General features: G+C 43.5%; 1 protein-coding gene and 2 long non-coding RNA genes across 2 annotated transcripts in view; 1 reads left to right on the top strand and 2 right to left on the bottom strand.

Moving 5' to 3' along the window:
- LOC140701246 (uncharacterized) overlaps nucleotides 1–10,684 on the bottom strand; it is a 60,979-nt gene extending 50,295 nt beyond the window's left edge. The window contains exon 1 of the long non-coding RNA XR_012080231.1: nucleotides 10,570–10,684. This is a non-coding gene — a long non-coding RNA (uncharacterized lncRNA). The remainder of the gene's footprint in view (nucleotides 1–10,569) is intronic.
- LOC140701240 (trafficking protein particle complex subunit 9-like) overlaps nucleotides 1–23,494 on the top strand; it is a 241,850-nt gene that overhangs the window by 105,529 nt on the left and 112,827 nt on the right.
- Nucleotides 15,526–22,104, bottom strand: LOC140701244 (uncharacterized). The gene is made up of 2 exons (XR_012080229.1): nucleotides 21,839–22,104; nucleotides 15,526–15,764 (listed from the first exon to the last, which is right to left on the bottom strand). It is a non-coding gene; the product is annotated as an uncharacterized lncRNA (long non-coding RNA).

Raw genomic sequence — 23,494 nt, 5'->3', positions numbered from 1 at the left:
CAACTGCTAGGGTCACTGAAGAGAGAGACAAAAACAGATTAAAGCCGAGAAACTGAGTGCTAATACCCTCAAAGGAGAAAGAATCCCTCAGTTTTTTGAGCCACTTAGCATAAGGGAAAGAAAATCATGTGGATCCAAAGCTCTTGAGCATATGAGTATTGTGGGTGGGAGGGTTTCATCAGAAAAGGGTTGAGAAAAGGCCTTTTGGTTTCCCTTTACGTTTCCAGTAAGGATGAGGTGCAGAAGAAAAACCACCCGCTTCACTGTAGAAGGTGCTCTTTTGTGCGAAACTGACCAAAGGTTGGAAACCAGTCATCAGTGGTGCTGGCAAAAGGAGAGACTTCTGGATTGGGTGGGGCACTTGCTGTGACTTCCAGGTGACCTGCTGGCTGGGGGCTGTGAGGCGGGCAGTAGGTTTGCAGTGTGACCTGGGCATAATCCCTGGCATTGAGGCTGCTGTTCTGACTAGCAGAGCTGGGCAGACACCGTCCTAATGGGGCTGCTCGGGATGAGGTCTGGGACACCTGCCGTGCTGAGGGCGAGAGGAGAGCTCCCCTGAGGTTGTGTCCCTGTGAAGATTAGAAACGTCCTCCTGCAGGGGAGGAAAAGCCTCTGAGCAGCATGCCAGATGCACAGGCAAGACCAGCCTGAGCATGGAGATTTCAGGAAGCCGGAATTCATACAGGCCCGAACAGCCTTGTTCCTGAGAAACTGGAGGGAAAAGATGCTGCAAAAGCATGCTAAGTTCAGACACTGTGGTGTGTCATGAGTGATAGGAAAAGACTGTTCAGGCAGCCACGAGAGAACCCTGTGGGTGTCCCAGTTGGGCGTCACACAGGAGGGAGGAGCAGAGTTATATACTTTGTCACTTATTAGCTGTGTGACTTTGAGCATTATCACCCCACCTCTCTCTATATATATCTTCATCTGTAAAGTGACAGAGTGACAACTCGTGTCATCAGAAGGCTTAGTTTAGCTCTGATCCTCTTTGTCCAGTCCTGTCAGTGCTGCCCTGCAAGGTTCTGCAGCGGCTGCTCTTGCCCTGCGATGGGAGGGCATAAAAGGGCATTGTAGCACCCGAGGGCAGGAAGGGGTTGCTTTAAAAGCAGACATGTAACCGCCTGCAGCTGCAGACCTGCAGGCAGTTTGGTTTATATTCTTGGAGAGGACTTTGGAGGCCTTTGCATCGACTTAAGACATGTTTTCCCTTGGGGACCTGATTTGCCTTTGCAGATTATTGTTGAAGATTTGGGCTTCTGGCAAAGCTGTTTTCAGGGATGGGTATATACGTATAATATCATATAAAATAAAATGATTTATTTAACGTGTGCGACTTTGCAGCTGTTGGGAACAGCTCTGTTGGCCTGGTCTCCACGGAGGACACCAAGGATCAGCAGAGCATGCGGGAGGGAAGGCAGCCTGCAGTGCTTCTGCGGGGTGTTCTCCCCAGCATGGTGCTCTGCTGAGTTGACTCTTCTCTGAGTTTGGTTGCCAGAGGAGCAGACAGCAAAGTAATGAGTTCTGGAGGGATTGTATAATGACAGGAAGAAATAGGAACCTGGAGATTTTCCGGACTAAAACACGCTTTTGGTTCCTGATTCAGTGTGTTCCATTACAGAATTGATGAGTTGTGTCTATTCTGGAACGTCATTGAAATAAACGTTCAGCCTAAATGTTAAGGGCTTTGATTTATTTGGCTGGAGGACTCGAGCCGGGATGACAGCATCTCAGATCACTCTGAGGAACTGCTCCCAAGAGGTAGGGGAGGAGCTAGGATATATAGAATCTTTACAACAAAGACCAGGTAATTGGAACAATAAAATATTGCTTGTTATCTAAAGAAAACCAGATATCTCAAGTTCAAGTATTTACTGCTTTTCTATGTATGGTGGGAAGCAAACATTTGGGTCATTGAATTCATTCCTTTGGCAAGCACCTGGCTATCTAGGGCCAGTATCCTGTCCTTTCTTGCTCTGAGTCTGCTCAGAGGGCACCACTGTGAGTGGTTGACAGGCCGGGCTGCAGGCATGTACTCGCTGGGGGTTGGCAGCAGCCGCTGATGACTTGGATTCAGCATTCTTTGTTTACTGACATGGTTGCAGTATTTTCATGCACATTGTAGTATTTTCATTCACAGTGTTCCCCCTTGGTCCTAAATTCGACCAATATTTTGAGAGACATTTCATGACCAATTTTGTCCCACGGTGCTAGGATGGCTCATTCCTAGTTCAGGTGAAGAATCTTCTGAGTTGCCATTCAAGGTGTTAGTTTTTTTATCAGGCCCTGTTGATACTAAAAGTTCTCTGGATCACCTGTCTTACTAGTCTATTATGATCCAGGAAGTGTTTAAACTTCTTTGCTCATTTCCATACCTAGAATCACACTATTATATTTATTTTATTCAGGGTTATAAATTTTATCTCTTTCTTCAAGATGTTTAGCCATCATCAATCTTGTGGGCCTAGTTACACATTGGGAAATGTAACAGACAACAATTTTATAAAATAGACAGGATATAAGTAATAAAGCTAGTAACGTTAATAAAGTCATGAGTAAGAATTTAATAGTCGAGAAGTTGTATTTTTGGGTTAAAATTTTGCTTGTGTTTCTGAGTTTGATCCTATGAGAAAGTTCATAATTATGGTCAGGGTCAGGGCAGGTATTAATTGGCCAGGTGAAATCTCCCACCTTGTAAGATCAACAGTGGCCTAAACAGAACTATAATTTCTTTTTAGAATAACGTTTCTGAGGGCTATCTAGTTAGAGCCTTGGAGTAGGGAAACCCACCAAGGTAACACAGAAGTACTAGACATAGGTAATTTATCATAAACTTAACAAGTGGAGTAGTTCATAATCAAAGGTTGGAGAAATTATCAAAGTAATTTTTATACAGGCCTGGTCCGGTGTCTTGGGTCAGCTGTCTGGCTCAGATGTCGTCTTCTTCTCATCCTGGTCTGGAAGCTTTTTCTCCATTTGGGCATTGTTTTAAGGTGAGCAGCGCTCGATAGGCCAGTGCACTGCAGGGGATGTTTCAGATAGGAAATGAATCCGAGACTCCGTTTCCTTCAGCTTTGGTTTGTATGGTCTAGTTAAGAGTACCTGAAAAAGGGTCTTTCCATTCAGGTTGGAGACAGTTCTTTAAGTCATGCCTGTTGCAGTATGTATAATCCCCTGGCTGCAGGTCATGAGACATTGGAACTTTACCCAAGGATAGATTACTGAGCTTCAGAAACAAACCTAGATTATTCTTTTCATAATTCAATTAAACTGTACAGTAAAGTGACATAACAGCAAGGAATGATCTGGGAAGTGTCTTAGTAAATATGGACCTCAATTAACAAAACTAGAATTTAATATCCACTAAAATATAATTTTTTTCTCTCTAAAGTTACCCTCAGTTTTCTCAAATATAGCCAAATCAAGATTACTTTCTTTACAAGTTAAATCTGATTATTTGATCATATAGGCTTTTTTAAATTGGCTGTGTTGGAAGTTTTAATATGGAGTCTCAGGGTAAAATGTTAATAAGGTTTTCTAAGACCAAGAAAGCCACGTCAAGGCTTTTCATGGATTTTTGCCTTACAGATTTCGGTAAATTCTTTTCTCTTTAAAATCCTTAAAATACCTTTATACTCCTATATCTCTTAGGAGATGATCTCTCTAATTTGTCTGATAGAGCCACTGGGGACCTAAGTATTTTTAGTCTTTTGAGGGATCAGATAGAGAGAAAAGATAACTGTTCCAAGTCTGTATACATAGGTATAATTTATCAAATTGCTGTGAACCATAACTAGCTTAAGGAGAAGAGATTCTTTATGTCTTGGAAACAGGTTAAAAGCCAGTAGTATTTCAAACAATATCAAAAATTATAACCATATTCACCAGGTTACTCAGTCCCATGTAACTAATTCTTTTAATGAGAGTTTTCATTAGAACTTTAAAATTTCTTACCCAGTTTAGTTCAGTGCTGTAGTTTGAAATTTATTAGAAATCAGTAAATCTCCTTGAAGAGAAAGCATTTTGCAAAACCATCAGAAGAAAACAATTAACTGTCTATAAATGACAAAATATTTAAAAGCATGGTTAAACACCGTTACACTATAATCAATAAAGAAACCTGTTCACTATACCCATAATTATCACTGGTAACATTTCAGATAAACCAGAATTTTAGGGAGTCCATATAATTTCTACAATACCTATATTAATAATATTTCTCATTCAATATAACCTTAGAAGTTTTATGATTCATTTGACAATTCCATGTTATTTAAAATGCCAAATGAAACCTTATAGTTAAAAATCTCTCTTTGGGATGTTTCAGGGGCCTTCTGTAGCATCCCAAACTTAACTAGAGATTAAAAGAATTTTAATTAATTAAATTAATTTTAATGTAATTAATTATAATTTTATATTTGGGGAGCTTTTTGAAAGATTTCAGAACACTTGATCAGAGAAACATATAGATCATTGTAAAGTAGTACTAATTCATTAACAAGAAAATATGTCAACGTAAAGGCAGAACAGGTCAGCTAAGTGGTATAAGAAGTTTTACAATCTGTTACTGAAGGTGGATTAATATTTTAAGAAAATTTTTTCCTCTTAACAGAGAGAAAACCAAATCTAATCTTGTACCAGCTTACTTCTAAGATTCATTTGCGTTGCCCAATTTGATTCTAAACTCAGCCAATTCTGACCACGTACAAAACTTTCCTCGGGGTTCCTTTTCCACAAGCCTTCCACAGATGTGTCCCTTATTTTGTCTTCCATTCAGAAGTAACCAGCTTCAGGAGAAAGTCACTATTTTTCATTAACAAAGTATAATTCCATTCTTACATCTTCCTTTACACATTTATATTACTTTCCTAGGATACTGAGATCATTCCCTTACTAATAGAGACCATTTCTGTGTGGCACCAACCATTGATTAATATTTCTAAACACCTTTAGTTTCACTGTAAGAGGAAGTTAAATGTTAAGTAATTCATATTTCAATCTTATTTTATCTGACAATGGCATAGATATTTAATAAAATCTTGTCATTTAACTTAATTTAGCACAACTCTAGAATTTAAAGATAACAAACATTTAGACATTATTTTAAGCATACATTTTAAAAATATATTTTAAATATTTACCCAAAGCTCTCATCTCATTTGCATTTAATTTACTTAAAATTTTACCACAGCACATTACTGTTATTTTTTTTTTGACAAATCTGCAACAGATATAACAGGATCTTATTTGACTTTCATTAAACCTAGGTACAGTAAAGGTATTATACATAATATTGATGACTTTAAAGATGTCTATATTAATTAGAACATACTTAAACTAAACAATATCAAATATTATCTTAATATTGAATATTTTCCAATTCACATGATGCTGAAAGTCAATTTGTTAAGTTTTTATTATAAAAATACTTAATTTTTAAGCTCGTATATTTTTACGTCAATTAAGCAGAGCTCTTTGACTTTGAATTTTTTTTTTTAGCAGTAGAAATATCTCACTTCTATAATCTGTATGCAGGCTTATGAACAGACAAAAGCTAGAGATCTCATAGATTCACTTAAAAACTTACTTATAAGATATTTATAATAATAGTTGGAGTAAGCTGAATTTGCTTGCTCAAATCACTAAGGCTTACTATTTATGAAACAGATAGTTAAGATTTCTTCACAAAGTCTGAAGGACCCGTCAGAGTTCTGAGTTCTAAAATGCCAAAAATTTCTTGGCCTCAAGTTTTATTTCGTTGAGCTAATTAAGCTCAGTCCTAGGTCACTGTTTGTTGTATTTATATTTCTGATCTTCAAGACAAAGACACTCTCTTCCATGTCCCCAGAGAACTGCTCTGTCACCCAGACCCAATTTTACCTCCTTAATTGGCATTTTTGTATCAGTGAGAAGAGCTGTAAACAAAGAATTCCATGTAATAAAACTTTAAGGTTTTCTTTATTATGTCTTCCAAAGCTTGCATAAGGCATTTATTAAGGTCTCTTTTCCTTGAGTTATAAGTTAAACCCAGGGTAAACCTATATTTTTTTATTAGCCACTCAAATTAGTTTTTAGTTTTACGTTATATTGGATGGCTCATGTAACTATATTGGTTTCCTTTAATTTGTTCAATTAATATTTTCAGAGGGACAGATATGTGCCCAGCCTTATAATACCAAGAAGGGGAAGCGTTTTTCCACTGAAACATATCTATCCGACAACATAAGCAAAAGGTTTATATAAAGACCATTTAAATATACCAATTTCACAAACTTTTATCTCAATTTTATTAAATCTTATACCTTTAATTTTTATATTTATTAAGTTTAATCAATAATTCTTTTTTCTAGAAGGAGTGCCAGAAACCTTTTTTTTGTGTGTTTGCATTGTATATAATTTTATAGAAGTCTCTAGGATGCCCAAGTTTCAGCCAAAGAGCTTAGGCCCTTCTCGATTTTTAATTTCATTTATTGGTCTGTTGTCCCAATCATTGATCAAGTATTTCAGTCTACATATAAATATATTTTTAACTGTGGTAAATAAAACGGACTTGTTTAAACTTTAATGTTGAGGGGGAGTAGGTGATCTCTTTGGTCCTTTTTTTTTTAACTTTACGTAGTGTAGTATCAAAACCCTGTATGTAAATCCAAAAATGTCCATTTTATTTATCTCATTCAAAATAACCATATAAAAATATTTATTGTTTTGGGATAAGCTACTTATCTGTTTTTTCGACATTTTTACAATCATTTTTCCAGTTATTCAACCTAATTAACATTAATTATTCTAAGTTTTTATTAGCATCTATAGAAACATTTATCAGAAAGGAAAAACACAAATGTAGCTTTTCAAACCAGTTATATTTTTTTATCTGAGTTCTTAGGTTAACCATTAGATATAATTTTCTGCATTTAAACTTTATTTTAATAGGTACCAATAAAACAGCTGTTTATAATGAGATCTCTTTAAACTTTCACCAATTAAAAAGTTTTTCCAAATTAAAAAATCCATCATATGGCCACCAATTTATATATATATATATATATAGTGATTTTAAACCAATAAGGTGAAGAGGCCCTTCCACATGAGAGTCGGGGTGTTGCCTAAATAAAATTCAAAGGTTTACTCTCCAAAAGCTTAAAGCCTTCGTGGTCCAGGCTGATGCAGCAAAGTTTAAGATGGCAAAATATCTGAAAATTGGTACAATCAAAGAATTGCTTAGAATCCCAATTTATTTGTGTGGCCACCATATGTACACAATACTTGAAACTTTGTACAGCAGAGTCCAAGGTTTCCTTTAAAAACTAAACTAAACATATATATACTTACATACACACACTTAAAACACCCAGAGAAAGATAAAACATTTACATTTCAAGGACACAGGAAGAGAAATCCAAGTTCCCCCTAAAGGGGATTTTGTTTTTATAAGTTCAGAATTCCAAAAAATATTTTTATCAGGCCTGGTTATTTTCAGAGTGAGTTTTTTTTTTTTCTTATTCCCGATTAATGTTGTAAGTTTTGTATGTACATAAATCTGGCTGGGGTAGTAGTTGGAGACTGGCAATCTGTCATTTCTTTTTCTTTTCTTTTTTGTTCTTTATTTTTTTTGAAAGTTCTATTCCCCATTGTAAGGTCGGGTTCTCACAATAAATTTGCTAGTAAGATTTCCCACAGGGACAACTCTGTGGCATGAAGCCTTTGTCTCTACCACTCCTGGAAGATTCTCTGTCACCCGAGAATGCTGTTACCAGCCAGGAGGATGGTCCGAATTTTTGAGTTGAAAATTTCCTCATAAGAGTTTTACTTTTATCCTGAAAAATTCAATGGAGGTAACCAAATTGAGGAAAATATTAGACCAGCCACTTACCTAACCACTCAGTCCTGAACCCAGTGTCTTTCAACTTGGACCCACTCGGGATGTCTCCACTGGGTGAGTATTTTCCTCATATGTTTCCACCAGCCCCACTTTGGACATATCCTCAAGGTGGGTATTTCCTGTTATCTTTCAAACAGGCCCCACCCAGTATGTCTCCACTGGGTGGGTAATTCACCTCAGTTTCTTTCAACTGGAGGGCCACGCACCTGGATACACCGCCAGATAAAACTTAGGATCATCAACCAATATGTGAGATCTGAGAACCAGGAGAGACTCAGCAAAATTCATCTGGACTCCCCGAGGAGGCGGATGGGCACAAAGGGCCAGTGCTGGTAGCAAGGCTTCGGTTACTTGGAGAGTTCAGGTGGAGAGAAATCTGCTGTGGGTCCCTTCATGGTGTCCAAAACTGTTGACTGAAATACATGTGCAGCTTAAAAGTTAAGAGTTTTGTTTTATTTGGTGGGAGGACTCGAGCCGGGATGACAGCCTTTCAGAACTCTCTGAGGGACTGCTTCCAAAAGGTTGAGGAAGAGCTAGGATACATAGGAGCTTTACAACAAAGACCAGGTTGTTGGAACAATAAAAGATTACTTGTTATCTAAAGAAAGCCAGGTGTCTCAAGTTCACGAATTTAGTGATTTTGTATGAATGGGAAGAAGCAAATATTAGGACTCACTGAATTCATTTTTTAGACAAGCACCTAGCTATCTCAGGCCAGTAGCCTGTCCTTTCTTATTCTGAGTCTGCTCAGAGGGCACCATTGTGATTTGCTGCTGTGGCTGGGCTCCAGGCCTGTCCTCGCTGGGGGGTGGCGGCAGCCTTTAATGACTTGGTATCAGTATTCTTTGTTTACTGATATGGTTGCAGTATTCTCATTCACATTGTAGTATTTTCGTTCACAGACCGATTATGGATAATCTGCAACCTTGGAAAGCAACCGAGATGGAATTAGTGCAGATACCTTCTGCTTTAATAAGCCGTGTGCAAACATAAACATGGAGGAAGCATATACTTGGATTTGGAGGTGTAGGGAAGGGATTCTGCACATTACAGGAGAACGCAATGCAGAATTCCTTAAGTCCACGTTCCTTTACTGTAGTGGTTTCTGAGAACATTTTATGGTAATTAAACAACATTGACAAATGGTGGCACACATTGCATTTAAGAGATGGCTGGCTGCAAACTTGTATATTGGACAGGTGGAATTCATAGGCAAGTTGTCAGGTGGATGGGAGAGAGATGGAGCCAAGGCCTGGGCCCAGATTCCGGTTTAAATCACCATTTCTTCAACATAGGGCCTTGGAATAGAATGCATACTCTCTTAACCTGTTGGTGAATCTGTGAAATGGGCATGAAAATATTCGTTTCTTCCTGGGATTGTTGTAAGATCTAAAGAGTATTATAGCACACATGAAGCATTTTACACACTGGCACTTAGCAGTGTTCACTGTGTGGGGCCGCCCCGCTTAGCATGTGTCAGAGCCGTAAAGGCAGCATTTGTCTGTTGAGGACGCACTTGTAGCCCCTTGGCTAGGTTGTGAATTTGCTGATTTCCTTTAATACTTGTAACTCTGTGTGATATGGGCACTTATTTTCATGGACAGATGAGGAATCTCAGGGTAAAGAAGACTGTGTAATTTGCCCAAAGTCAGACCATAATTTTGGGTGCAGGGGCTTCGGTTCAGCATGGGCCCCTGGGCCTTCTGCTCTCTCCATTCAGCACCAGAGCCAGATATGGAGTTGGCTGTTTCACTGCCCAGAATATCCGGCAGGCGGCAAGACACACCTGGCCCTGTGCTGCTTGAGCAAAAACTCCGGAGGAGAGGCAGTTACAAAAGGGATAAACATAAAAACAGACGAGAGCAAACTGTGATCAGCCCTGAGAAGGAAAGGAACACATCTCGCCATGCAGAGCTGGGAGCTTTCCCTTCTGGGCTGGTCTGGGTGCGTTCATCTCAGCTAAACAAGCTCTGCTTTTGCAGCAAGGTAGGAAGGCAGGGCGCGTGTGGGTAGGTAGACAGGGCCTTATTGATCGTACTCATTCCCCATTAAGCGGCAGCTTTCACGGGCACTTACCTAGTAAACATTGGCCATAATCATCACGCACTTTGCTTGGTAGTTTTATTGACCCCAGCTTTGAGATGAGGTCATTGAACCTGGGGAGTTTGCTGCATGCCCGTGATTACCTTGCAAATACCCCAACCGTTCTTTCAATCTAGACTGGTGTGGCTGTCATGCCCCAGCCCTGTGAATGGCATCATGTAGCTTCTCCCAAGTGCCCCAAATGACTTACATTGATATGCTTAATTCGTAGGAAATGGTATGTGGTAGTAAGGGAAAAAAGGCAGTAAGAAATTGTTTGGAAAACTAGAAAAAAACCTATTCTTTCCCGGCTGGGGGAGCGTAACCTGTATCACCCACCCTAATCACTGCCTGTCACCTCCTCCCTGCTGACTCCGTGTTCAGAAGCCACTCTGAGCCTTGGGAGAACATTTTTCCTCATGACACTTTTGACTAGGACCCGCGACATCTCTGTCCCTGGTTAACTCTCTCTTCAAAGCCATTTAAATTTTTTGCAGTCTCCTCCACTCAGATGTAAGAATAGCCTCTTAAACTTCTTGATGCAGCTCCTTAATGAAGATCTTGCGATGGAAACCTAACCAAAACTGGGATGTATGCACAGTGACTGCAACCTCAGCACATTGTGAGTTCATAATCAGAGGGGTGGGTGACTCAGGAAAGGCTTTTTTAAGGTAACAAGGGGAAAGTGAAAGGATGCAGGCTGTTTGAGAAAGAAACATCTCGGTCACAGCCAACAGGACACCTGTGTTCAGGATGGGGTGTGACGAGTGCAGAGTTCTCACAAATAAAGAAGTGATGTGATGGGAGGGAGGACAGTTGGGTACTTTATTGGGGAGAAAAAAGTGGGCTGAACATTTCCTGGTTGAACAAGAGGATTGTGACATGATGTGCTTGTATTTTGGAGAGAAGGGTTTTGTGGGGATAGGCCTAGGAGTACGCTGTCTGGCTGGGGAGTCAGCACAACAGAGAAACACAGAGATCCTGGCAGACCCCAAGGCCCAAGCTGGCGAGAGGCTGTCCGCAAATTGGAGCCCTGGAGGCTGGTTCTGTCCCTTAGCTGGGGACTCAGACTTCGCTTCACAGCCCAGTCCTGTTGATACAAGAATAAAAAGCGTTGGGCATGAGAAGGGCTGTGCCCCACCCTTTCGTTTAGCCCCTGGAATGTGCCCCACCAGATTTTGTTCTTTGACTTCATGCAGTAAAGAATTCAAGAGCAAGCCAGTGTTGAGTAAAGGTATATATATTCAGAGAGATACATTGAAATGGAAGAGAAACGTCAAGAGGTGTGGGGGTTTGATGCACAAATTAGAAGTAGGTACACACTCCACAGACAGAGTGTGGGCCTTCTCCAAAGAGGGAGAGAGAGTGGTGACCGCGAGGTGGCGCTGTGTTGCTTGTTTTCTTGGGCTTGGTGGTTTCATATGCTAATAAGTAGAAGGACCAGCCTAAAGGCAAGGGGCTGGGATTCCCAGGGAGTTGGCCATTTCCCACCCTTTGATCTTTTGTGGCTAGCCATGGGACTACCATGTTGCCTGGGGCATGTTATTCACCACGTTACTATTACAATGGGTGTTTACTGAATCTCAAGATCTGCTAGAAGTTAAATCTCTTCATCCTGAGCCTCAAGGCCTTTTGGGGGTTGAATCCTTCACCATTTTGATGTCAATGGCTGCGGCCTTCCTTGAATGGCTGTGCTCTTCCCCCTTCCATCCTGTATCACTGTGATGACACAAAGACAGTAAAGGCTGGGCCCTAACCGTGCTCCTGCATTTAACGGCGGGAAGTGTGGGGTGGGCTTATGATGACTCTGAGTGGTGAGAAGGATGTTTCAGATTTTCTCACGTGAGACATGGGGATCTGCCAGCAGCCTCCCCAGATTTATCTCACGGGCATTATCGCTTGTGTTGTTATGGAAACAACAGGCCAGCCAAGAAACAAGAGTCACACAGAGGGTTGGAGTACTGAGATTTATTACGCTGGCAGGCTCAGAAGGGTTTCTTTTCCAAAGCTCTGAGCACCTCCAAGATGTGCACATGAGGTTTTATAAGGTTAATTACAAGTATGGGGCTATTAGCCAATAAGGCTCAAACAACAAAAAGCAAGGAATCAGTACACTGAAGCTTATCAACTTGGAACAGATCACGTTAGTGACAAATGTTGACCTTGGATTTTCGGGTTAGCTTATTAGCCCAGTAAACTGACACTAAACTTCAGATTTACCAGGTAGCCCAGCAAAAATTACATCACTAAACCGACACTTATCACACTTAGATTTGTGACTTAGCTTGTTAGCCCAGCTGTGGTTTTCCTTCACAGTGTCACTAATCTTTTGTATTTTTCTTTTTTCTTTTTTTAAATATTTAATCCAAATTTAATATCAGGGTTCTTTGGGAAAGAAATTTCTCTTTTTCTTTTCTTTGGGGCTCTTTTGAGGGGCAGGTAATTAGATGTATTTATCTGTAAATGGAAGCCCTGGGGCTTCAACCCAGGACCCCATGCACGCTAAGCACACGCTCTACCACCCGCTCCATCATCTATTCTTTTTGATTTAGCTGCCAAGAATCCTACAGCTGAATTTCTAGTCAGCCTTTAACACTTGCCCTGACTTCATGGAATCCATTTTTATGAGTTTATCTCCCCCTGGTTTCATTTAAGTATTGAATATCCATTTTCTCTTCACTCTCAGTTTTGCCTTTTTGTTGTTATGGTTCTTAAGCTGTTTATAAAAGAATTGTTAAAATTCTCTTTTAGCAAGAGGCTGAATGTAAATAAATATGTAAACAAACAGCACAATTAAATGCTTTTATACATTCTGAGCTGTTTAGTAGTTACTTAAAAACCGAATTGAATATTAAAGTGATAACATTTTAGAAATATTTTTTAATTTTTTATAAAAATATAGCTGATTTAAAATATGATATTAGTTTCAGGTGTACAATAGATGCTCCATTTATAGTTACTGTAAAACATTGTCTGTATTCCCTGTGTTGTAAGATACATCCATCTAGCGTGTTTACATTACATGTTGCAGTTTGTATAAGAAAGTTGGGTAACGCAGAGCCTGGGACGTGGCTGTGTCTGACCCAGGTTCACGCTCATCCTGCCTGTCAGAGCTCACGCCTTCACAACTGTCTGCACGGGAGCGAGTGGAGGCAGCTCTCATCAGTGCTGGCACCACCCTCTGAGTGGCAGTGACAGCAGTGATTTTGTGTGGAGGTGCAAAGTATTTTTCCAAGAGCTTTATATGCGTTTCTGCATTTAATAATAAAAGCCCTCCTGTGAGGAAGCGTTATAAGTTTTTAATGTATAATACATTTTATTTTGATATTGATGGATTTCAAACCTCTGGAAAATTTACAGGAGTAGTAAAATAAATGCTTATGTTATGGAAATGACAGGCCAGCCAAGAAACAAGCACCACTCGGAGGGTTGGAGTACTCAGATTTATTACGCCGGCGGGCTCAGAGGGGCTTCTGCTCCGAAGCTCTGAGCACCTCCAAGACGTGCACATGAGGTTTTATAGGGTTAATTACAAGTATGGGGCTATTAGCCAATAAGGTTCAAACAACAAAAAGCAAGGAATCAGTACACTGGAGCTTATCAATTTGGAACAGATCACGTTACTGACACTTGTTGAGCTTGGATTTACGAGTTAGCTTGTTAGCCCAGTAAACTGACACTAAACTTTAGATTTACAAGTTAGCCCGGCAGAACTTATATCAGTAAACCGACACTTATCACACTTAGATTTGTGACTGAGCTCGTTAGCCCAATAGACTGACACTAAACTTCAGATTTATGAGTTAGCCCAGCAGAACTCAGATCAGTAATCCGACACTTGTTGCACTTAGATTTGTGACTTAGCTTGTTAGCCCAGCTGGGCTTTTCCTTCATATTCCCCCCTCTTGATGCTTTCACAACCCTTGTTGGAGTAAGCATCATCATTTACCTGTTGCAGGGGCTCATAATTGGAGGCTAACATCTGAAGTTTTATAGCCTCTATCCGCTCACTGACAAAGCGGGTCAGGAAGTTTAGGACACAGGGCCCAAACAGCAGAACTGCAAAAATCAGGAGTAAGGGACCTATGAACGGTGCCAGCCAGGAGGTCCAGCCCCAGGGGCCTGTCCATGGGCTCTTATCTAAAATATGTTTTCTTTTTTCCACTCGGTCTTGTAACTCTTGAACCATCCCTCTGACAATTCCTGATTGATTGGCATAAAAACAACACTCTTCATTTAGAAAGAGGCATAGTCCCCCCTCTTTGGCCGTGAGTAAGTCCAGACCCCTCCTGTTTTGTAAGACCACCTCGGTGAGAGAGTCAATCTGATTCTGCAGAGTTCCCAGGGTTTCTGCTATTTGTTGGAGATCGTGGCTGAATTCACCTGTAAGCTGATAATAGTAATAAGAGGAAGAGGCGATGCCCCCGATTCCTGTGCCTACCCCTGCTGCCACTCCGAGCCCCACTAGCAAGGGGATCAATTGTATAGCTCGTTTTATTCTCCGTGGATGCTGGTGAGTTATGACAGGGATGGGCAGACTTTGATTATTAGGCATAATGTCCATTCGGGGAGTGAGATAAGCCAAAGCACATAACCTTGCCCATCTGGCAGGGAGGCACCGGTAGGCAAATTCACCACATACAAAATAAGTCCCGTTATTAGAACACCATCTTTGTGTGGGTTGGCACCCTAGACCCATACAGTGAGAGGTTTTAATACATTGATTTATAGTTAGATTGCCCTCTAAAGGATTAGTTCCATTGTTGAAATAACATTCTGGTGCCTTGTAGGCGAGCTGTACCCAGTTCAGCCTGGAACTCCTAGTGGTAGAAACGGCATCGCTATGAGTTGTGGTGAAAGTCTTAGTGAGGTTTGTCAGAGGTAAAGCCAGGTGCTGGATGGGGCCAGGACGCAAGCATAGCCAGCAATCTTTAGCCAGGTCTGGATTGGAATGATTGAGAATCCCATGGACTGCGGCTAACAGCCCATTTATTTGTGGATCCAGATCCCGAGGCTTGGCTAAAGATGGAAGTTTTATTGGCTTCCGGGTAGGTAATAACTTCCGGTGTTGCCTCTGGACTGCTTGTTGGACTGCTTGCCGGCGTGCCTGGTCCTGTACGCCCCCTCCATCACTCATCCCATAATGTGTTTGCTTGGTCCAGCACACCAGCTTGCCGGGTGTGCCATAGCATTTGATGCTAGATACATAATAAGCCTTAATTGTGCCAATCCAGTAGGATTTTCCCTGATATGTGCACTCTGAAGCGGAGTCATAGCATTGACTCGGCTGATAAGTATAAGCTGAAAATACAGGCCGGTATATGGACCATCTGTCACCCGGTTCCATGCAGGTGCACTGTACAGCCAAGGAGAGTGAGGACATTAGCATTAGTAACATCAGCCTTATGATTATCTTAGACATGATGCTGCGGTGATGGCACTAATTATAAGAAGATATAAAATAGCTATCAGGATTTTATGGCCTATGTTCCAGTCAGGTGGGGTGGCGCTAGTTAGCCCCACTGCTAGTACGCAGACTGGTATAGAAAACAAGGAAAGAGGCAAGAGAGCACAAAAGAAATATATTTAACAGCTGCGTTGGGCTTTCCTCAAGCTTCGGCCGTGCGTTGACTAGCCAGCTTCCGGGTGTGGCTAGAGCAGGGCTCGTCGATCCTTTTCTGGTCCCTCTTGATCTTGATCTTGAGCGGGTCTCCCGGGACACTCTCAATTTTCCAGGGACCCTCTGTCTGAGGTGCAGTTGCTCTCTTGACTCTGGAGTGGTGGATCCAAGGGACGATTCCTGCAACTTTAACAGCTGTAGGAGTAGTTAATACCACTAAATATGGTCCCTTCCATGTTGGTTTGAGAGGTTCCTTTTTCCAATCCTTCACCCATACCTGGTCACCTGGTTTATGGGGATGCACTTGAACCCCTAATGAAATGGGGGTTTTCTCTATCACCCAACCCCAAACTTCTCGTAGTACTTTTCCTAGTCCCAACAGTTGTTGGTGGAGCCCTAGATTTCCTATTTCTGGGGTGGGGTTTCTCATCCTGACTAAAGGTGGCGGTCGCCCATAGAGGATTTCAAAGGGAGAGTACCCAATATTAAATCTTGGGGTGCATCTAATTCGCAACAGAGCCAGGGGTAGAATGTCCACCCAGGGGAGCTGGGTTTCTTGGCTGATTTTAGCTATAATTTGTTTTAGAGTTCTGTTCATTCGTTCTACTTTCCCTGAGCTTTGAGGCCGGTATGCTGTGTGTAGGTTCCAGCGAATGCTCAGTGCCTTTGCCACTTGCTGTACAATTTCTGACACAAAGGCGGGTCCATTGTCAGACCCGATGGAGGTAGGCATTCCAAATCGAGGGATAACATCCCTGAGAAGAGCCTTTGTCATTTCCCTTGCTTTCTCTGTCCTGGTGGGGTAGGCCTCTACCCACCCTGTGAAGGTGCAGACGAAAACCAGCAGGTACTTATATCCCTTACTGGGCCCAAGTTCAGTAAAGTCCACTTCTAAATCTTCAAAGGGAGCCAATCCACATCGTTGTATTCCCATTGGCCCAGTGAGCCCTTGTTTTGGATTGTTTTGTGCACAGAGCAAGCAGCGTTGGGAAACTGATGCACATAGAGTAGGGAGACGAGAAATTAGGAAATATCGCTTTAAGAGGGCCTCTAAAGCTGTTTTTCCCATATGTGTGGCTTCGTGCTGTTGTTGGACTAGACGATAAGCTAGTCGTTCTGGGATGAAAACCCTTCCATCCGTCATGATCCACCATCCGTCCTTTCTTTTCTCTCCTCGTTCAGCCTGTGCCCACTTGTTTTCATCATGACTATATTCTGGGGCAGTGGGTAGCTCTGGCGCTGCCATAACTTTAATTACTGAGTGTTCCCAGGCGGCTGCTTCTCTTGCCTTTTGATCAGCTAGCCTGTTCCCCTGGCTCACAGGGTCATTTCCTCTTTGATGTCCCTTACAGTGAATAACGGCCACTTCCTTTGGATCCCATACTGCCTCCAGTAACTGTAAAATTTCTTCTTTGTTTTTGATTTCTTTTCCCCCAGCAGTCAAAAGTCCTCTCTCCTTATAGATGGCTCCATGTACATGCAAGGTTGCAAATGCATATTTGGAATCAGTGTATATATTGACTCGTTTTCCTTTCCCTTCCCTTAGTGCCTGGACCAGTGCCCAGATCTCTGCTCGCTGAGCAGACCATCCTGGGGGAAGGGACTCTGCCTTTATTACCTCTCGGGTTGTTGTTACAGCGTAACCTGCTCGCCGTTGTCCATCTTGCATGTAACTGCTGCCGTCTGTGAAAAGTTCCAGGTCTGGGTTTTGCAGGGGCTTGTCGGTTAGATCAGGCCTGCTTGCATACACCTCTTCAACGATTTCTTCGCAGTTGTGGTCAGGCTGCCCTTCCCCTTCAGGCAAATATGTGGCTGGGTTTAAGGTTTGCACAGTCTCTAGACGGACTCTTGGATTTTCACATAGAAGCCCCTGGTAGTGGGTCATCCTTGTGTTAGTTATCCATTTGTAACCTGGGCCATTCATCAGGGCCACCACAGAATGGGGCACTTTTACATTTAAAGTCTGTCCCAGTGTGAGTTTGTCTGCCTCATTGACCAGGAGGGCTGTGGCAGCGAGGGCCCGTAAACAGGGTGGCCATCCTGATGCTACAGGGTCCAGTCTTTTAGATAAATAAGCCACAGGGCGCTGCCATGGCCCCACATTCTGAGTTAGGACTCCAAGAGCAGTTTGGTCTCTTTCATGTACAAACAGATTAAACTCTCGTGTTACATCTGGTAAGCCTAGTGCTGGGGCTTGGGTTAGTAGTTCCTTTAATTGCCTAAAGGCATTTTCTTGTTTAGTTTCCCATTTGAGGGTTTCTTTTCCTGATCCAGCAGTTGCTTCGTAGAGGGGCTTGGCTATTCTTGAAAATCCGGGGATCCAGATCCGGCAAAACCCAGCTGCGCCCAGGAACTCTCTCAGTTTCCTTTTTGTTTCCGGTCTGGGTATGGCACAAATAACTTGTTTTCGTTCTGGTCCTAGGGCTCGGTGTCCCTCTGAGATAATAAATCCCAAGTATTTGACTGTCTTTTTGCAGATCTGGGCCTTTTTCCATGAGACCTTGTACCCAGTTGTTTGGAGTAACCCTAGGAGGGCTCGAGTTCCTTTCTAACAGTCCTCTTCACTGGGGCTGGCTAACAGCAAGTCATCCACATACTGGAGCAGAGTACAGTTCAATGTTTCCCCAGGGAATTTTACAAGGTCTGCGGCTAGTGCCTCTCCGAACAAGGTGGGCGAGTTTTTAAAGCCTTGGGGGAGACGTGTCCATGTCAGTTGAGTTTTTCCTCCTGTATGGGGATCCTCCCATTCAAATGCGAATATGGGCTGGCTCACAGGTGAGAGTCGAAGACAGAAGAAAGCATCTTTAAGGTCTAGGCATGTAAACCATTTGGCATCTGCCAGAATGAGGCCCAGAAGAGTGTATGGATTTGGCACTGCTGAATGTATTGTAGTGACTACTTCATTTACTTTTCGTAAGTCCTGCACTGGCCTATAATCTGTTCCTTCTGCTTTCTTCACTGGGAGCAACGGTGTGTTCCAGGGAGATCTGCACTCAGTTAGGATTCCCTCTTGTCTGAGGCGCTGTATATGCTTCTGGATTCCTAGGTGGGCCTCTCGAGGCATGGGATATTGCTTCTGTCTGACTGGGCTGGCTCCAGGTTTGAGGTCAATCACCAGTGGTGCCTGATTATGTGCCAAGCCTGGTGGTCCATTTTCAGCCCAGACTAATGGAAACTCTTCCAGGAGTTTGCAAGGATTTTCCTGGAGTTCTCTGCTCTCATACAGACGCCACTCTTCTTCTCGGGGAACTGAGATGGCTAGAATAATAGACTCTCCCTGTAGGGTCAGATGTGCCTGTTTCCCGGGGACAAAGGTAATTTGTGCCCCCAATTTAGACAGAAGGTCTCTTCCAAGCAATGGTATTGGGCATTCAGGCAAATACAAAAATTCATGTGTCACTAGATGGCCCCCTACTTGACAGGATCGTGGTTGGCAGAAATGGCGGGCAGTTGAGTCCCCAGTAGCCCCAATAATAGTCGCCTTTTTTTTGGTCAGGGGGGCTACAGGTTGGGTCACCACAGAATATTCTGCTCCTGTGTCTACCATAAAAGTCATTGGTTGGCCCCCTATAAATATCTTGACCTTGGGCTCCCGGGGGCCCAGGGGCAGGGAGCCCGGTCTCTCCTATTCTGAGTTAACCCCAGCCAGTCCGATATGATTACTGGCTGGTGGCTCCAGCTGATAAGTAGGCCTTTTAGGGAGTGCTCTCTTTCCATCCTTTCTGTTTGGGCACTCGTTCTTCCAGTGCCCTGTCTCCCGGCAGTATGCACATTGGTCTCGGCCCAGGGGCATCCATGGTTGGGGTCCCCTCTTCCGGGGTGGTGCAGGGTTCTGGCTGAAGCCTGTTTTCCCCAGGGCTGCTGCAAGGAGCGCGGCTTTCTGCTTCATTCGCTGGTCTGCTTCTCGTTGGGCTTCCCGTTCTCGGTTTACAAAAACTTTGTTTGCTACTTCCAGCAGCTGTGTAGCGTTCATCCCTGCGAATCCATCCAGTTTTTGGAGTTTCCGGCGTATATCTGGGTATGATTGGGCTACGAAGGCAGCGTTGACCATCCGTTGGTTTTCTTGGGCCTCAGGATCAAAAGGAGTGTAGACTCGGAATGCTTCACACAGTCTCTCATAGAAGTCAGTGGGGGTTTCGTCTGGCCTCTGGGTCACTGTGGTTGTTTTAGACATGTTAGTTGGCTTCTTGGCTCCTGCTTTTAGCCCTTGTAGGATGGCCTCCCGGTACTCACGTAGTGCTTCTCTTCCTTCTTGAGTGTTAAAGTCCCAATCTGGTCTGGTGTCAGGGGCACGTGTCATGGCCCATGCCTCAACATCCATTGTGTCCCCAGGGGCTCGGCCCTGCAGCCATTTTCGTGCTTCAGTGAGAATGCGTCTCCTCTCCTCTGTATTGAAAAGAGTCAGAAGCAGCTGGCGGACATCTTCCCAGGTGGGCCGGTGAGAATGGAAGATAGACTCTATGAGGTCAATCATAGCCTGTGGCTTTTCAGAGTAGGAAGGAGTGTGATGGCGCCAATTGAGAAGGTCTGTGGTGCTAAAGGGTTGGTAGTAGAGTACGGGGTGCCCAGGCTGAACAGTCCCTTCTTCCCCAACTTGCTGTGGCCCTTGTGTCTCCCGCAGCGGCATTTGGAGGGCCGGTGGTGCTGGCTTCACGGCTTGTGCTGAGCGGAGTCTCCTTCCTACCGGCTCAGGCTGGGGGCTGAGTTCTGCCTCTGGGTCCTCAGGTTGGGGAGGTGGTGACACAGAGGGTGGTGGTGTCTCCAATGGGACTGGAGGTGTTTGTGCCTTGGGGGCATATGGAGGGGGCAGGCATATCTCGTCTTCTGCGTCTCCCTGGAAAATCGTTTTTTTTTCTGTCTTTTTGGCTTGGACTGGCTGAGCTGCTAATATCTTGCATTGCCCAGGTCCATTCGAGCAAAACCGAATCCATGGGGGTAGAGTCTGGGCGATATTCAGCCAGGAGTCAATGTAAGGGAATTGATCTGGGTGGCCTGGGGTTCCAGTGATTATTTGATAGACTGCTCGCACTGTTGCTAGGTCCAGAGTTCCTCCTGAGGGCCACCCGACTCCAAAGGCAGTCCATTCAAGCTCACACAAAGTGCGCAGCCTGCCAGGGGTCATTCGAATTCCATAGTCTCCTGAGAACCCCTTTTTGAAATTCTTAATCATGCAGTCTAGAGTGGTGGGTTTTGACTTAGAGCCTCCCATTCTTTTAGATATTTAAGGATAATAGTTCTGTTGCTTTAGATGTTTGGGAAGGTAGCCTTTATATCTTTTTCTTCTTCACTCTTCAAAACACCGGAGTTCCCAGAGAGACTGCTCTCTTGCTGGGTCTATGAGTTGTTTTAAGGCTAACTTGGTCAGGGACTCTGGGTTCCAGTCTCAGCTGATGTCTCTGGATCTCAAGGCCTCAAGCAGTTTCAGGGACTTTCTTCATTAAATCCTCTCTATATTCTGAACTAACGTATCAGGGGCGTGGGACTGACGGCAGATGGCAAAACAAATGGACTAGAAAAGGGACCTCCAGGGCTGGGCAAGCCCGGTCCTGAAGGAATTCGTCTTCTAAACTTACGTCCTGGGTGTCTGGGGCTAGGCAAAAGGGGCACTACTTGGGTCAGTTCAGTAGGGGAACAATAAGTCTCGGGTGTTCTGTGACAGAGTCAGGTAGGAGACTTTCTCAAAGAAATAGCATCCTAGCCTCCAAGGGCACAGGGGCGTTGACTCATTGGCTATGTCCTTTTCCCTCCCAGTGTAGCCACCCTGTGCCGGTGTCGCAGACAAGACAAGGGAGGGTTTTCGTTGCGTCCGCCTGGCCGCTCCCCTCGCGGGGACGAAGGTGCCTCTTAGCTTTGGCGGGTCAGTATAAGCCGCTGACTCCGATCGGGACCCTGAGGGACCGATACCGCCCTGAGCCGTATGAGGTCACCACGGAACCGCAGGTTGGGACTCACTCGAACTCCGTAGCAGAATGCCGTGGAGCTACAAACTCGAGCCTGATCGCATGCTTCACAGGCCGCTCATTCACTCACACATACACACACACACAGAGGTTAACAACATTCCTCCCACCAATACCAATATCCTATTTCCTGTAGGAGGGGATCAGCCTCCTCTTCTGTCCACTGGGACAGGACCTGATTCCTGACCTGATTCCTGATTTCCCCGTCTGAGTTACCATCAGACGGAGAGCCTGTAGGAGGGGATCAGCCTCCTCTTCTGTCCAATGGGACAGGACCTGATTCCTCCCGGGGGATCCTACCTTGTCCGGACGGCCACCTGGTGAGTCTGTCCGTCCCTCCACGGAGTCTGGCTCTGGTTGTAGCCCAGCCACCCGGGGGGCCGAGTTGCCGTCACGAAAGAGAACCCGGAATACTGTCGGGTGGCGCCTCCTCGTTCGCTGCCGGAGTCCCGTCCCCCGGTCGGCCGGAGCCACCAGTCCAGCGGCTCAAGGGGCCGGCGTGGTTGTATCTCGCTGGGGCCTCCAGAAATGTTATGGAAATGACAGGCCAGCCAAGAAACAAGCACCACTCGGAGGGTTGGAGTACTCAGATTTATTACGCCGGCGGGCTCAGAGGGGCTTCTGCTCCGAAGCTCTGAGCACCTCCAAGACGTGCACATGAGGTTTTATAGGGTTAATTACAAGTATGGGGCTATTAGCCAATAAGGTTCAAACAACAAAAAGCAAGGAATCAGTACACTGGAGCTTATCAATTTGGAACAGATCACGTTACTGACACTTGTTGAGCTTGGATTTACGAGTTAGCTTGTTAGCCCAGTAAACTGACACTAAACTTTAGATTTACAAGTTAGCCCGGCAGAACTTATATCAGTAAACCGACACTTATCACACTTAGATTTGTGACTGAGCTCGTTAGCCCAATAGACTGACACTAAACTTCAGATTTATGAGTTAGCCCAGCAGAACTCAGATCAGTAATCCGACACTTGTTGCACTTAGATTTGTGACTTAGCTTGTTAGCCCAGCTGGGCTTTTCCTTCATACTTAGATACAGTTCACTTTAAAGGGCACTATTTGGCTTTCTGTGTCTGGCTTATTTTAGCATAAAGTTTCAAGGTTCATCCATATTGTAGCCTGAATCAGTACTTTAATTCTTTTTGTTTGATAACATCATTTTCCATTTTTTTTTGTTTTTGGTCTATTTAAAAATATTTTCATTGAAGTCTTGTTAGTTTATAATGTTGTGTCAGTTTCTTGTGTACCGCACAACATTTCAGTTAAATAGGAACATACCTGTAGTCATTTTCATACTCTTTTTAAACATAAGTTACTATAAGATATTAAATATATTCTCCTGTGCTATACAGTATAAACTTGCTGTTTATTCTTTACATACTCAGTATCTGCAAATCTTGAACTCCCAATTTATTCCTTCCCACACCCTCTCCCCACTGGTAACCATAGTTTGGTTTCTAAGTCTCTGTGTCTGTTTCTGTTCTGTAGATAAGTTTTTTTTTTTCTTTCTTTCTTTTTTTTTTAGATTCCACATGTGAGCAATCTCATATGGTATTTTCCTTTCTCTTTCTGGCTTACTTCACTTAGAATGACATTCTCCAGGTCCATTGATGTTGCTACAAATTGCATTATTTTATTATTATTTTATGGCTGAATAGTAGTCTATTGGTCAAATATGCTACAACCTCTTTATCCAGCCATCTGTCAGTGGACATTTCGGTTGTTTCCATGTCTTGCTATTGTAAATAGTGCTGCTGTGAAGATTGGGGTGTAGGTGTCTTTTTGAATTAGGGTTCCTTCTGGATATATGCCCAGGAGTGGCATTGCTGGTTCATATGGGAGGTCAATATTTTGTCTTTAGAGGAACATCTATACAGTTTTCCACAATGGCTCCACCAAACTGAATTCCCACCACAGTGTAGGTGTGTTCCCAATTCTCCA

The sequence above is a fragment of the Vicugna pacos genome, chromosome 14 (genome assembly GCF_048564905.1).
Source record: "Vicugna pacos chromosome 14, VicPac4, whole genome shotgun sequence".
Taxonomy (NCBI): Eukaryota; Metazoa; Chordata; class Mammalia; order Artiodactyla; family Camelidae; genus Vicugna; species Vicugna pacos.
This window is presented reverse-complemented; position numbering and strand designations above follow the sequence as displayed.